We start from the raw sequence: 15,370 nt of genomic DNA, 5'->3' as shown, positions 1-15,370 counted from the left end.
AGAGCCATTGCTGTAAGCTTTCACAATGCACGTGGGCAATCTGCACACACAGTTCAGCCAGTGCTGGGGTTATGCTGTCATGGGAAGCCCTATTGAAACCATTCAAGCACATGCCTAAATCAGCCCCTGTTCTAGTTAGCAGCCAAATGCATCCTTAAGAGTAAAGCAGTGAAATTTAAACACCTACGCGTAAAATAAAAGACCGAGGCCACCTTAAACATCTGATCACGGTTAATTGAAATCTGTTCTCAAATGAGGGCCTGCAGGAGGAATGTAGGTGCGGCTCAGACATGCCAGAGCCCAAGCACGAGGCCTGCTTGGTGTTAGTCATGTACATGATAATTATGTGTGCATTTAGGACCCGGGAATCAAACTCCCCTGAGAGATTTATTGGCTAGATTATTTCATCACCTCTAGACTTGTGCCAGCAGGAGAAAACTCCTGGTTAGACCATAAGGAACTTCTGTGTCCTTCAGAACAAAACCCTCATCAGTATGAACTCAAAGGTTCTTGGAAAAGAAGCATTATATCTTGACCTTTAAAATGTGTAGTCACGGTTAGAAAGACCAATTGATGCCAGCATGAGCTGCAGAAGAGTCATGAGTCATTTGTGAGATTTCTGCTGCAGAAGGAACACATTATCCCTTCCCTCTGCTGGTAGTGCCAGTCTCTTGCTGTCTTAGGAGTCCCATCTGCTGCTGCCCAAATTAGACACATAGCTCTCACCATCACTGTGCAAAACAGTCGCTGTCAGTGCTCAGAGCATGGCATTCTACACAGCCTGAGCATCTTAGCTACAGCCAGGGAAACCCCTCTCCTGCCACGTGTGGCTTACGTCCCATGGGAGGCCTCAAGAAGAGAACGGCTCCTGCAACCGCCAGAGCTGATTTCTCAACACTGGCACTTTGCAGGTTTTAGCCAGCAAGCCAAGCTGTACAATGAGATGAGAGATCTTCCTCCAGGCTGAGAGCTGCCACCATTTCACAGTATTACTTGAGGCATGGGGTAGTCAGTTGTTATTGCTCACTTGACTCCAGCTCTGCACACTTTCACACTGTCTCCTGCAATGTACGTGTTTATGTTGAGAAGTTCGTAGTTCAAATGATCAGTCCTTGAATTCTTTCACACTTGCTCTCTGGGGACATCCAGTATTCAGCTCAGGTGTAAATCCACGCTACTAACTTCTCCATTTGGCAATCCTCTTGAAAAACAGAACAAAGAATTGGAAATCTCTTGATGAGTAGATGTTTCATGCTGGAGATGCTTCTCATTTTCTAATTCTGAAGGATGAGTAGGTTGCACTGAAATAACGACGCTTGTGTAAGCTTTTTAAGTCTGATATATATTTATTAGGACTTCACGGCACATGAGTGGGATGGCTTACAATCTGGGATATTTGAGGGAAAGCAGCACAAAAATCATTACCAAAATCAAGAAAGTCAAGCAAACCTGAAGTGGGAAATTGTTGTATAAAAAAATGCTGAGTGCATCACCAGTACCATCCTCAGCTCAGACAGTACTCAGCCTTAGCCCCTAGAGTGCCACTAACTTCCACTTTTCCTTTCCTGGTTGGGTGGTTTGGTTTTGTGGTAGTGTTGTCCAATTTTGAGGCCAGCTGTTTCTTTTTTTTCTTATAAAGACACATTCTCATTCCAGTTAAGCAAAGGTGCTCCAACACAGAACTATAGAATCACTCATCATAGAATATCCCAAGTTGGAAGAGACCCACGAGGATCATCAAGTCCATCTTGTACTTTGCTTAGCAGAAAGAGACATTTCAAGTGGTCAAAGCCCAAAGCCTCACTCATTTCCTTTATCCTCAGTTACAGACTATCCTTAATAATTGAAGACAAGTGAAGGGCCATAAATTTATGCCATTTCACCCTGCCTCTATTCCATCCCTACCTCAAGGGATGTTTCTAACAGGATATAATTATCATCCACACAATCATCTACTAACTCTTGAAAATAATAGGCTAGTCATCCTTGCTTTCTCTAGAATATATTGAATGAGCAATCAGTATTTCAAAGAAGAACAATGGGTTTTTTGGTTGGTTCCCCCCGCCCAGTGTGGAAAGCCTGGCTAAAGAAGGATTGGTCAAATGCTTTAATAACTAATGGTCTTAAGCACTCTTAGCATCTTCCTCTCAATTAAGCTAATCCCAGGTTTACTGACTATCCCTTTTTCTCCCCTTTATTTCATTTGGTACGTAGCTTCTCTTACTCCTTAAATACTTACCATTACATACCAATGTGACGCCTTTTGATGGTCTTTGAAAGGCATTCCTTTAATAAATCTTCGCTTAGCCCAGATGATGTTTCCTTGCTGTGACTCATGCCAGATATCTTGGTCCCTCCAGTTTCAGTCTCAGTGGAACTTAAGATTAGCCCTGAAGTGGGCTAGAGAACAGACATGCCAGTTGACTGTAAGAGGCCCATTTTGGTACTGAGGAGTGCCCAGACCTGTGTTTGAAGAAGGCTGATCCCCCAGGGTGCAATTCAGTGCACATCTACACACAGCAGTGACCAGTTTTTGCAAGTCCCAGGGGCCTCCATTGCCTCCTGTCACTATAACCTTTCTGCTCCTGCAATGTTGGCCAAACAAGTTTGCTCGGTAACCCCTCCCCAGAGGTGCTAAGATCTACCTGCTGCAAGAGAAGACATCATCTATAGAAGCCAGGCTGCCGAAAGGACAACAATGGATGAGGCCGGCACTGCTTCCAAGATGGGCAGTGATGCTGCTTCCAGAGCTGGCTGGCTCAAGACTGGTATGGACTAATGCATTTGCCAGAGGTCTCCATTCAAGAGCTTCCTTTCGTTCCACCCTACACCTGAACCATGTGTTTTGGAGATAAACTCACCTGTCTGTGACTGATCCTTCCTCTGTATTTGTGCAGTGACCAAGGCATTGATCAGGGCCTCTAGAAAGTAATAACATACAAAATGAAATAGTAATTAAGAAATTCTCTCTTAGTCGGGGACACATTTTGCTTTTCTATCTTTAATATGCCTGGTGTACTTTGAGGTGCTAAATGAATAACAAACCATAATACATCGAGTTTGCCTAGGGATGATGAAAAAGCCCCAGCGATAGAAAGCTGAAATTGGAAAATGCTGTGAACATGCAGTCCACAGCTCAGCTTTCTTATCTGACTTGACAACGAGCTTTATCACTTCGTAGAGAAAAGGTGGAAAAATCAATTAAACCACGTGAATTACGCTGCTGAAACCTTGTTGTGGGATCCCTAAAAAGGCACTGCAGTTCCATGGGAAGGGATGTTCTGTACCAGGATTTTAAATCCTTTCACAATTTAGAGTTTTACCAATTTAATTGCTGTTCTGCATTGGAAGCTGGTTGCGAGATAGTTGTGCCCAATTCTTCTTTTCTTTTCCTTTCCTATTTCTCCAGGGATTATCATTCATCAGCACCAAACATTCTGTTTAAATGCTTCAAAAACAAGAAATACCCCCCAACACTTTGAAATGCGAATGTCTAGCTTGGATACGTAGCTTAAACCCAGCATCTTATGAGCTCCAAGGGGTTTCCAGCTCCATGAATACCTCTGAACAACACACTCTGGCTAATTTTAAATTTATGCTGTCCAAAGAGCTCAAGTTTTTTAAGCACTTAAAGAGCACAGTAATGAACACAAGACAAAAGCCAAAAGAATGTGACAGATATGAGAATTTCAGACTGCAAGTGCCAGAAACGTGAACATGTCTTCTCCTTTTAAAGCTCACAATCAGAGAAGAAATAAATCTGCTGAAGCTGATTTGAGACATGCAGCCTAACGAGAGGTTTCCTCTCACCAGAGCTCTGAAAATACTTGGACTTCTTTTGCCATCTGCCAAGTGCTTTTCAGACACTGTTTACTTAATCTTAACCCTCTCCTGGGGGACCATTAAGAAATTACCGAGTTCTTTTCCAAGGTGCAGAAATTGAAATAAACACATTTAAGCCTCATTCATTTAAGAATTTATCCCCAGCAGATGTAATCTTTCCAGCAATTCCATCTTCGGGAGTGATGGCTGAAGGAAGCAACTGCAGAGGACAAGAAACAGGAGGTTCCAAAGGACCTCTGAAGGGAGGTTGTAATGAGCTAGGGACCGGCCTTTTCTCTCTCATGTAGACAGTGATAGAACTAGAGGCAATTGTTCCAAGCTGCGCCAGGGCAGATTCACGCTGGGCATTAGGAAGTATTACTTCTCGGAAAGGGTAGTCAGGCATTGGAATGCACTGCCCAGGGAGGTGGTGGAGTCACCGACCATGGGAGTGTTCAAGAAACGTCTGGATGTTGTGTTGAGGAATATGATTTAGCTGGGAAGTATTGGTAATGGTTGGACTGGATGATCTTCTAGGTCTTTTCCAACCTTGATAATTCTGTGATTCTGTGTGATTTTGTGAAGCAAACAGTTTTGTATTCCTAACCTGCATTGCTTGACCCTGTGAAGACTCAATATGAAGGTCCCTTGTATAGACCCATACCCATGTAAAAAGGAGTTTAAAATGGAAGCAAAACAATTGGAGCAGTCAGGACTTCCAACAAAATGTATCTGCACTGAAAAAAAAACATTGTTTTGCCAAAGCTCAAGTGACACATAGTTATGTATTAGTTATGATGAAATCCTTGGTGATGTCTGAAAACTGGCATTATCTTCCTACTGTCAACCAGGTGTAGGGATAAATAAACCATTGGGATTTTTCAGTCTTGCAATAGATACTTCAACTCAGTTCTGTTGCGCATAAAAAAATGGCTGCCCAGGATGACGGCATGAGCTGCTCCAACCCTGCTCTGATATGTCCTTCCTTTTCTCTTCATCAACTCAGGTGCTTTTCTAATCCTACTGCATTTCAGTTCAGGCAGTGAACTGAGCACAAAGTTACTGGATTTTTAATTGCTTTCTTTAACTTTGTAATTATAGTTTTGCATCCATTACTTTTCTGCTTCACACTTTAAACTGTCTCATCATTGGATAAACTTTATGTTGAGGCAAAGCAAGCGTTTAGCTAGGACTAGAATTACGCTTGTTCCTGCTCTGATTTACACCAATTTAAACTGTAATGGACATGAATCCTAAATGTTTTCTAATCCAGGCTTGGGCCAGGGTTGTCCACTTTCGAGCTATTACTAACTATACCCTGGGGATCTCTACAAGGTCAAAACTTGCTCTTTGCAGAGACCACCAAGCAGACACCACAGTCATAATATTAATTAGGTACTACATTTGAGTTTACTTAATCTGGCAATTTATTTGGTGCAGACCTCATCTCCTATTACACATACTTTGAACTACTCAGTCTCTGTTTTCAATGTTCTTTGCTTAAATCCAAGCAAATCCAGTGTCTTTCCTGAATCCCAGCCCACCCGTGATACAGAACTATCAAAAACTTTAAATATTTTCATTATTGCTCCCTTTCCAAAGAAACAGAGGAACATAGATGTGTACCGTACTTGTATGTGCTAACACTTAAAGAAGTTGTCCTACTTCTAGACCAGTTATTAACTAGCGTAAGTGCAATTGGTACAACAAAGTAGTTTGTTGATCCCATAACAGTACCCAGAAAGAAAGGATGTGTTCGTGTAAGACTTACATAGAATCACAGAATATCCTCAGTTGGAAGGGACCCACAAGGATCACCAAGTCCAGCTCCCAGCTCCACACAGGACCACCCAAAATCCAAACCCCATCTCTGGAAAACACCTGGAAACAATAAAGTCATTGGTCACAGCTGTGTTCACAAGGGGAAAGTCCTGTTTAATGAACTTAGCCTCCTTTTATGACAGTGCTACCCACTCAATTGACCAAGGGAAGCCTGTTAGTATAATCTTTCTGGATCTCAGCAAAGCTTTTATACTGTTTGTCACAGTATCCTTCTGGAAAAATTCTCCAGCATACAATTAGACAAAACCAGAATGTGATGGGTGAACAATTGGCTGACAGGTCAGGCTCAGAGGGCTATAGTAAGTGAGCTTACATCAGGCTGGCGACCAGTCGCTGGCAGGGCTCCATTTCAGGGCCAGTTCTTTTTAATTTTGTTCTGAAAATGACCTGGACACAGGCATCCAACTTATACTAAGCAAGTCCATGGGCAGCACTGAACTGGCAGGAGCTGTAAGCTCCCGCAGGAGTGAAGAAGCCTTGCTGAGAGATCCTGATAGATTAGGGAGCTGGGCAAACATCTGTAACTCTTAGAGTTCAAGGAGCTTTTGGACAACACCTTCAGACAGAGTTTGATTCTCATGTTGTCCTGTGTGGAGGCAGGACTTGGAGTCAATGATCCACGTCGGTCACACAAAGGCCACACATTCCTGCAATGGAAGATCCTCTCCCTGGCAGGGGCGAACGAGATTTTGCTTATAAACATGGTACATGTCACTATTGTAATTCTTCCCCTGCATAATGATTTATCTGTCTATTGGAGGCAGTTGTAGGACAGGCTCCAGTTCAAATATAGCACGTTACAGAAACAGGCCGTGTCTTCCCACACTCATCATATTTTTTCCTCACCCCGTTGTTGCTCTAAAAATATTATAGCTCTGCACCCATCTACACCATTCCTACTAGAGCACACAATTACATACATAAAGCACAGGAAGAACCACTGAATGAAAGGCATCCATGTTTGAAACCTGCATTGAAATCTTACTCTATCCACAAAAACAGTTGCTAATGAAGAGATTTCAGCTACTCATACTCACCTTAAGTGTTTAATTACAGAAAGCCTTTGAGATCTCAAGCGAGGATGCAGGTTCCATTATACTCAGGACAAACAGGATAAAAGGACGGCTTGCATGCAGCTCACAGTGTAAGGCCAGACACAGTGGTCAGTCAATGGGGAAAGGCACAGAGGCAATGAAGAGATATTCATCAGCGCCAGATGTCCAGATCTCAGCGTCCTGGAGGCTTAGCACTCCTCATTTCCTTTTATCAGCATCATAACAACACAAGGTGCTTTGAGGTAGCCAGTGAGACAAGGTAGGAGAACAGCCTCACGCCGACCTTCTTCAGTAAGAAAAGAAGCATTTGGATAAAACCTGGTCATGTTCATTTCATGGGCTTTTCCAGAAAGCGGAGACAGCAGCACTTATGGGGATGCCAGCTTGACTATTTTGGTGGGGTGGGGCTGGTGTGGCTGAGCATGAGAGCAGGAGATGGCAGAGGGAAGGAAGAAGCAGTTCCAAACCAAGATCAGGGAAGACAGAGAGTTTGTCAGTCTGTCATGAGAAACAAACACACTCCTGGCTCTCTTTTCCTTTGAAATACCAAGTCTCCATGGGAAAATACAGTTTCTTTTATAAAACCATCACTGTGCTGTTCAGCCCCATCCAAGTCCTGTTAAGAACTGGACCACGTGCTTCCTGTTAAAGAACACCACCTTGGAAGATAAACTCAGTTTTGGTGCCTGCATTTAGCGAGGCAAATTCATAGGTCTTGAGGGGCAGCAGATGCAAGACCTCTGCTATGCTGTCCACTGATTTACCAGGTCTGCAAACAAGATACCAACCTGTCAATTAAATACATTTCAATTCCATTTTCTTCAAGGCAGAAAAACAAAAGGAACGCTCTCCTCCCCAGCCCAGAACAGACTTTTGGTGCCTGAACATCTGCCTGTTCACTTTCAAAATCTGCTTTTATTTATCCTCTGGTTTGCATTGATCTCTAAGTGATAAACATGCCAGCTGAGAGAATTTAATTCTAACAAGGCAGTCCTTCCCTCTGCCAAAAGTTATCAGGTTTCTTCTCTGAATGGCACTCAGAAGTCTTAAGTTCAGTTGAAATACATCTCAATGCAAAGGATTATAACCAAATTAAGTACAGCTTTGCTCTCAATTGCTCTATATGATTTTTAAAATGATCTCCAGAATTTGTTCTCAGTCAGGTTTGTGGACAGTACGTTTTGCTTTCTGAAACACGATGCAAGTTTCTCACCACACCTTCACGTACCCAAAAGCCTCCTCCTCTTCCCTCAGCCTGCCTGGGCCTTCCTGCCTCGCCCTCCTTGGCCAAGTACCTCCTGCTCTCTCTCTCCTCTCACTTTCCATTGCTGTTTCTGGACCCAAATGCTCAGCCATCAGCCTGCTGGCACAGTCACCTCCACGTGCTCATCCACACAAGTCCCCAGCATGTGGTAGAATACCCCAAAGCATCCACAAGACCTTTATCCTGCAGCTGGAGCCTGCAAGCTGCTGGGTTGCTGCTCAGAAGCCCCACACCTGATGGGTATGAAGTGAAAATTAACTTCTCAAGGCCTTAAAAAAAGAAGACCAGCCCATCTCCTCCTTGCTGCTGCTGCTGAATCTCTTTTTCTACATCCTCTGTTTTGTTTCCCTCCTTGGCTATCTCTATGTGTATGTACCTGCACGTAGCCATCCCCATACCCCACTAATGAAACAACCCGCAGGTTCAGTGGCTGAAATGGCTCAGTGCTGCACACCATAATGTGCCATATTTGTGGTATGGCACTGTCATTTTGATGCTGGGAACAGGGAGCCCACGTATGAGAGCTCCCACATTTGCATACTGATACTTCTGAGCTTTCACACTGGGACCTCTGAATTTCCCACCTGACTGAGGCCTATGAAATGTGTGTGCATGCACAAAAGCAGCTCTTGCCATGAATATATTTCTACTTGGGGTTTCCCCAGTTTCTCACTTCTCTGTCTGCTGAAATGCAACCTCCTAACCCAGTTAGAGCAGTAACTGTAGAGGGTCAAGTAGCCCAGCATATAAAGCAATAAGCCATGTAAGCACTGATTGTGCCTCACTAAGTCGGGAACTATTTGAGGGTCATTAGCTAGCAACGACCCAGTCCTTATTGAGGAGTTGGTAGCTCGGACCATGCAGGGAATGAGGACTCTTGCAGCTCTATTACAATTATTATCTAATAGCTAATATAATTAGTAGCTTAAATCAAATACATTTCAAACAGTAACGGTGAATTAATGCATCTGTATATAAGGCTCAATACCTTATGTAAAAAAATATACATATTTTTAAAGGGTATGGCATTTTACTTTTACCAAGCTTCCTGCCATTGCAGAAATTCAATTGTAACGTATTGGTGAAAAACCATCAAGAAAAGCTGTGCAATTATTATGAACATGCCCCTGAGAAATTCCCGTGACAGCACCAATTGTTTCAGTTTTAGAAGGGAAACGTGTTCAGTTCACAACTTGACCTTCTCTGCTTCTGGCCACTTAACACCACAACATGAATGTCACTTGATCAGGGTTAATGGGGCTTTCTGTATGCAAATTCACAGGGTTCAAGTAAGAAAGTGAGAGTGCACCCAGCCAGGAGCACTTGAGCAGCACAGGGGAGAGCTGAAGCCCAAAGGCTTGATGCCAGCAGAGGCTGGGCATAGCAGGGGTCACTGGCCCTTGGATAGTGAGAATCTGAACAGGGCACCTTGAGCCCAGCTCACGTGGGAGGGCAGCTGCTCCCCGTCGTGTTCCTGAGGAGGAGCAGGAGGATGTGGAAGCAGACGGACATTGTTTAGCTTGGCTGTCCTTGCCTCCCACTGCAGCCGCTCTCTGAGCCGCCTTCTTTCCCTGGCTACATCCAGCCGTTCCCACAGTAAGCCCGGTCTGGGCACGGGATGCTTGTGTTCAGCTATTGCTTTGGGTGTAGCAGAAGTTTTCCTGAGGAGTTCAAGTCCATACTTCAAACCCTTTACAGCTTTGGCCAGACAGGAGCAGGTTTCCCTGGCAAGGCTGTTAGTGGCTGTCCAGCATCCAGCCCTGCTCCTTGCCGAGTGGTGGAGAGGCAGAAGGTGCAAGAGCTCTTCACAAAAACCCACAAGAATCCCATGGTGGAAAGCATTCAGCAGCTGGAAACACGGGATTCAAGCCAGTTGCCCTGGATGTGAAAACAGTCGCCTAGTTTCATACCCTCCCTTGTGTCTGTCTGTACGGCCTTGTGGCACAGGTGGGCTGGCATCAGCCCCACTCCACAGAGAGAAGTAGATAGTGATATCCCAAAGCGTACAGCAGATCAGTGAGTCACATTCAAAACAAACACACATAAATCCATAGAATAAAAGAGAAGCACATTTGTCTGTAACAATGTTTTCCTAGGATCGCTGTGTGAGCTGTGACTCCAGCTGATGATTTCAGGTCTGTGAGCAGACAGTGGATTCGCAGCAAGCCTTCATTTCCTGCTGAACCTCAACATGGAGAGATGCTTGGACAGAAGGAAGCAGCTCGGATATGAGCTACCTGGCCTGAAATGGGCTTTCTCTATTTCTTATTTCACAGTGATTTAAACTTTGGAGTTTCATAACAATTGGCTCGTAACTTGTTTTATGTAAGTCACCACATCTCCATCTCATGTGAGAGATGCAGAAGACTCCTTAATGGTCTGTCTTACCCTTCCTTAAAGGTAGAAAGGAGGAAGGAAAAGTATTTTGCCCCATTAAAAAACAAAACAAACAAAAACCTCACAGCCTCTTAAAATAACATATTAAACAATTGGTAGATTCCCACTCTTGCTCCAGAGCCCAATCAGACAGCACCTGTACGCACATGCAAACACGTGAGATGATGCAGCAACAGAACCAATACAAATTCTCCTCAGCAGTGGCTCTGAACTATCTGGGGAAACACATGTCAGGATCACTCCTAGAGCAAGCAGCCCTGGCTGCTCTGCTCTTTTCATTACCAGAAAGGAGTTTGATGGCAGAAGAGGGAGCTGTGCTTTTATCGTTTGTCACACAGATCCCCCAAGCACTGTTTTGTGTAGCTGACCTCATTAGGTTATGTGCAGAGACGTCTTATCACTTGGCTCAACAGCATCTTCCAGCAGCAGAAATACGCCTGTAGGACAGAAGCCATAACTTCATTAGCTCAGCCAGCAGAGGGAACTGCTAATCAACATTAATTGCTCACACAGGTCTTAAGTCCAGTCCAGTAAACACCTAAGAAGTCATCATTCTCCTCACATTTGCTGTGCACCAGGCCATGCCGGTGCCTGAACACCCTCCACAATGCCCCTGCTGCCGTCCTCTCCCCTCACCTTCACCTCACAGCTTGAGGCATGACGAGCCCTGGAGCCAGCTCTGCACAGTGACATTTCTGTGTCTCTGATCGCTTGAGAACTCAGCCAAGCTGAAATCCTGGCTGAAACATGCCACGTCCTTTTCCTCATCCCTCCTGTACTGCTCCTTGCCCTAGTGCATTTTGTGACCCAGCAGTTCTTACTCAGCTGAAATTCTGCAGAGCCAGAAGCAGAGCTGACATACGTGTCAGAGGACATGGCCTAGCGATGGGACTCTGTAGGCCAGGCAGATGGTTGGATTTAAGGATCATACAGGTCTTTTCCAGCCTAGATGGTACTATGATAACAGCGTGCAACTGGGCTGCCAAGCTGGTGCCATAGCAGCCACAACTCCATGGAGCTCCATGCTACTCCATTCCCTTCATGCAGAGCAGAGCAAAGAGAAGGTGTTGATGGGTTGGGCACCCAGCCTGCTGCATGCAAATAAAGCCAGCGGGGAGCTCTGTTTGGAAGAATATAATGAATTAACCTGGAATTGGGCCAGGATTCAAGTCACACTAATTAGGGGTTTAAAATTAATGCAATACTAAGCACCTGCTTCCCTCAGTGGTGAGAAAGGTTCCCTGAAAAGGTGTTGTGCTTGATTTGTGCTTTGACAGCCTTAGGAGGGAGGGTGCTTTTACTACCTGAATTAATTGCTCAGGGCTCTCTTTGGGCCCTCACGTGGAGCCAGAGCCTTTGTAGGAGGGAGGGAGGTGCAGGAGAGCAGCTGCAGAGTGATGCTCCTGTTGGAATATGGCAGCACCCAAGGTGCTGTAGATCCACTGTAATTTTCCTCGTAACATAGCCATGCTTAGCTTAGGAGTTTTCCACTCTTTTTCCTCTGCAGCTTATTTGAACAAAACATGCCTCATCTGCTCCTTTTCTAGATTGGATTTTTTTTTATTATTTTTGTTATCTTTTGTCCTGCAAAAACTTGATAAGAATGGCCACGTGCTCCAAAAATCCCTTCACAGCTCTTCAGAGATCCCTTCCTTGGTGGGAATCAGCCCTGGGCAGCTTAGTTCTGGGCAGCCAGATACAGCACTTGCCATCCTCGCACTTGTTGATGCTATTTCAGTGCCTTCGTCTGCAACATCTGGTTGCCTTAGATACATGAGGTAACTACGGCAACTAGATATTACAGGGAGAGGGATGAGAAATGCATCAACACGGCTGAATTTGGCAGGGTCTAAAATAGCTTCGCTGTGAGGCAGGGCAGGAGGTCCGGCAGCACGGGGCAGCCGCTCCGCTGGCCTGAGAGCATCAGCAATGCTGGGGATGCTCAGAGAGAGGTGCCCAGCAAAGGAAGGAGTTGGGAGCTGCACATGTCCTCCCCAGTTTTCCAAGTGAGTGGAAGTGGAGGAGGTGGAAGGATTGTAGTGAGCAAGATTGCTGTGAACCTGAATATGTTCACATCCCAAATGCCACTGCTTTAATGGTGCTGTGGTGGCAATGTAATGCCGCAAAGCAGATGACAAAAGGGCGCACAGTTGTCATCTGCTGATTATTTTGAAGCTCTGTGGAATACTTAGTTAATATGTGAGGAGGTGAGCAGCTCTCGGGCTGTGCGTGGCGGGCTGTAGCCATGCAGGCGGTTGCTAAAGTGCACTGAAACACCCCCGTGGCCTCTCTGCTCCAGACAGCAGGGAGAAGTGGGTGTGCTCAGAGCTCAGAGCGAACCACCAAGATTGCCAGAGACGTGTTTATGCCCAAAGTGTCTGTCTGACTCTGGATTTTTTTGGTTCCAGGAAAAGCTTTCTTAATAAATCCATGTGAAAATTTGGATCCGTGTGCTGTACGAATATCCTTCACCAGGATGATTCCTACACAAAAATTTTCTCTATGTGGTTAGGATAAATCCTTCGTTTCTTACTTGACTTGCTACTGGGAAACAGAAAGAAGCCAGCACTATGGTCTGATGTGTGTCATTACAAACACCTGCTGAGTTGGGTTGGGGTGCTCAGACAGGTCACCAGCACCAGCCCTGCAAATGGAAGTCATCCGTCATTAACCCCGGCGACATCGCCTTCAGCCACAAAGGGTGCTGCTTTATTATGTTGCTTGCACATGAAACCTGAGTGTCTAAAACAGGTTCCCCCCTCCTCACCTTGGCACTCCAAGCAAAGTCTGCATAGACGTTTCCTTAGGACATCTTCGTCATTACACAGGTTGGTTGGTAATGAACATGAAGCCACACTTCTCCTGGTAAAGTGCCCTCGAGGAATTCTTTGCTATTATCTTTGGAGACATGAACTAGTTAGATGAACAGAAATTAAATTCAGTGTCAGTAAATGTAAAGTCATCCAGGCTGGAGGCGTAATGGGAGCATTTCAAGCACCTTAAGGGCTCTAAATTAACCGCCTCGGTTTCATGAAGTGACCCAGGTGGCAATGCAGAGCTAAACAGGCAATCAGAAACATCGACGAGACATTAGGAAGTTTAAAGAGTGGGATGAAAGACAGAAAAAGAGCAGATTTTAAGACATTTCAAGCAACCAGGCATTAGGCAGACCCAGGAATAATACTGTGTATTCACTGCTCGATGGATTTCACAGATGGTATCATCACAAGGCCTTGGGGAAGTTCTTAAACACAACAAATGTGAAACTTTCCCAACCAAAGAGAGATTTGAAGGAGCGAGACTGCATGCTCTGCAAAGCAGAAAAGTAGGAGAGGTCCTGAAGGTGACAGTGGGCAATGAGAAATGATGTGGAGAAGAGAGATCAGGGGCTTCTTGTTTTCCTCCTTTGCAGAACAAGGGGATATTCAGCAGATTGGTAGGTGGGAAGTGCATATAGAAAAAAAGGAAGTACTTTCTCATAAACCACGCAGTGTAAATCCCTGGAGATGGCTGAGAAGGAGGTTACCCAGCCATCCTTTCCTCTTTGGTACTTGCAGCACAGTCCCACATGCTGGCTCCTTGGTAACCCCACATCACAGTCTGACTCCTTAGCTTGAAGCCAAGATGAAACTATCCATGTAGCAAGGTACATGAGCTCTGGCAGCTCTGCCCTGCTTAGCTGTGGGGCTGAAAGCTACCGGCTGAGGTGTAGTACCAAATATGTGATGATTAAGGGCTGTAGCTGCAGGCTCAATGAATGTAGGTCAGAGCTGCAAAACCTTAATCTAGAGAGGAAGTATGAATGTCAAAAACAATCAGTTTCATGCAGGATTGCAAGTTGTGTGGGTAGCCTGCACCCTCAGAGCTCACCCAAATTAACTGACAGGGGATCTATCTGTTCAAGCAGATGTGAATGGACTGAGCAGCACGGCCTTCTGCACACACACTGACCTCGTCAGGTACTTTGTGAAGATTACAGATGTATTCCATTACAAATGTCTTCCATTCATCTCACAGCACATGGCCTGCACCTTTCAACAGCGGTGCAGCAAACAGACTTCTGCTTTATAAGAGCTCTATGAGAGCATTTTTCCTGACACGTGCCAAACCTCATATGTGATTCCGTCACATAACCAGCACAGCTGGGTGCAGAACATCTAATGATTTCAAAGGGGATGTCATGCTTGGGCAGCTTGCACAACCTGGGAACCCTGAGCTACACACAAAGTCTTTGGTCCTGTGTCAGCCTTAATATGGGATAAGCTGCTCTAATCAGACACCCACTCAGGGAGGGAAAAAAGAGCCTTTGAGTCTTGCTCTTTGCAGACACGTATCTTTCTCACTGTTAATCTGAAAAGTGACATTGATTATCTTCTCTGTGTGGTGCCATCATTGCTTCATTTATATGTATTGAGGTCTACGGCAAAAACTTTTGTGAAAAGGGCCATCAGTTCCAGACAAGACTTGAAAACTGGCATGGGGAAAGGAAGAAAAAGATCCACGTCTATTCAAAACTTAGAGAGAAGCCTTGTTTTGTGTGATGGGACCTGGCCATTGTAGGAATGGATTATGGTTTGAACTCAAGGAAGGCAAATGATTTATTTATTTATAACCTAGAAGGTGACACAATCAGAACTGCAAGTACTCCCAATAGCCTCTTTTGATACAAGGAGGTCTGCAGTGGTTCCTGCAGACTGCACAAAACAGCCCATGTATCAGAGCAGGATCATGGTGGTTGCTCAAGTGGCTCCCATGCAAACATGCCCCATTCCAGAAGCCCATAAACACTGTAAGCTGGGACCGGTTCTGTTAGTGATTTGGATGATGCTGGTTCATTGAGGGGCGGTTTGCTGTATGTAAAAGAAAACAAAGGGATAATCTGCTCTGAAACTAAGCGCTGTGCAACCTCAGCTTTGCTCAGCTATTTTAAAATCAATCCTAAGCAAAACCAAGTCATGTCACAGAATCACACAGATCACAGAATGACCCG

At 45.0% G+C, this 15,370-nt stretch overlaps 1 long non-coding RNA gene across 1 annotated transcript; it reads right to left on the bottom strand.

Moving 5' to 3' along the window:
• Positions 1 to 460: 460 nt before the first annotated feature.
• On the bottom strand, positions 461 to 15,370 carry LOC107309603. The gene is made up of 4 exons (XR_001553249.2): positions 13,148 to 15,370; positions 6,702 to 10,817; positions 5,594 to 5,703; positions 461 to 2,921 (listed from the first exon to the last, which is right to left on the bottom strand). It is a non-coding gene; the product is annotated as an uncharacterized LOC107309603 (long non-coding RNA).

The sequence above is a fragment of the Coturnix japonica genome, chromosome 2 (genome assembly GCF_001577835.2).
Source record: "Coturnix japonica isolate 7356 chromosome 2, Coturnix japonica 2.1, whole genome shotgun sequence".
Taxonomy (NCBI): Eukaryota; Metazoa; Chordata; class Aves; order Galliformes; family Phasianidae; genus Coturnix; species Coturnix japonica.
Note: the sequence above shows the minus strand (reverse complement) of the source record. Positions and strands in the feature narration are given on the sequence as shown.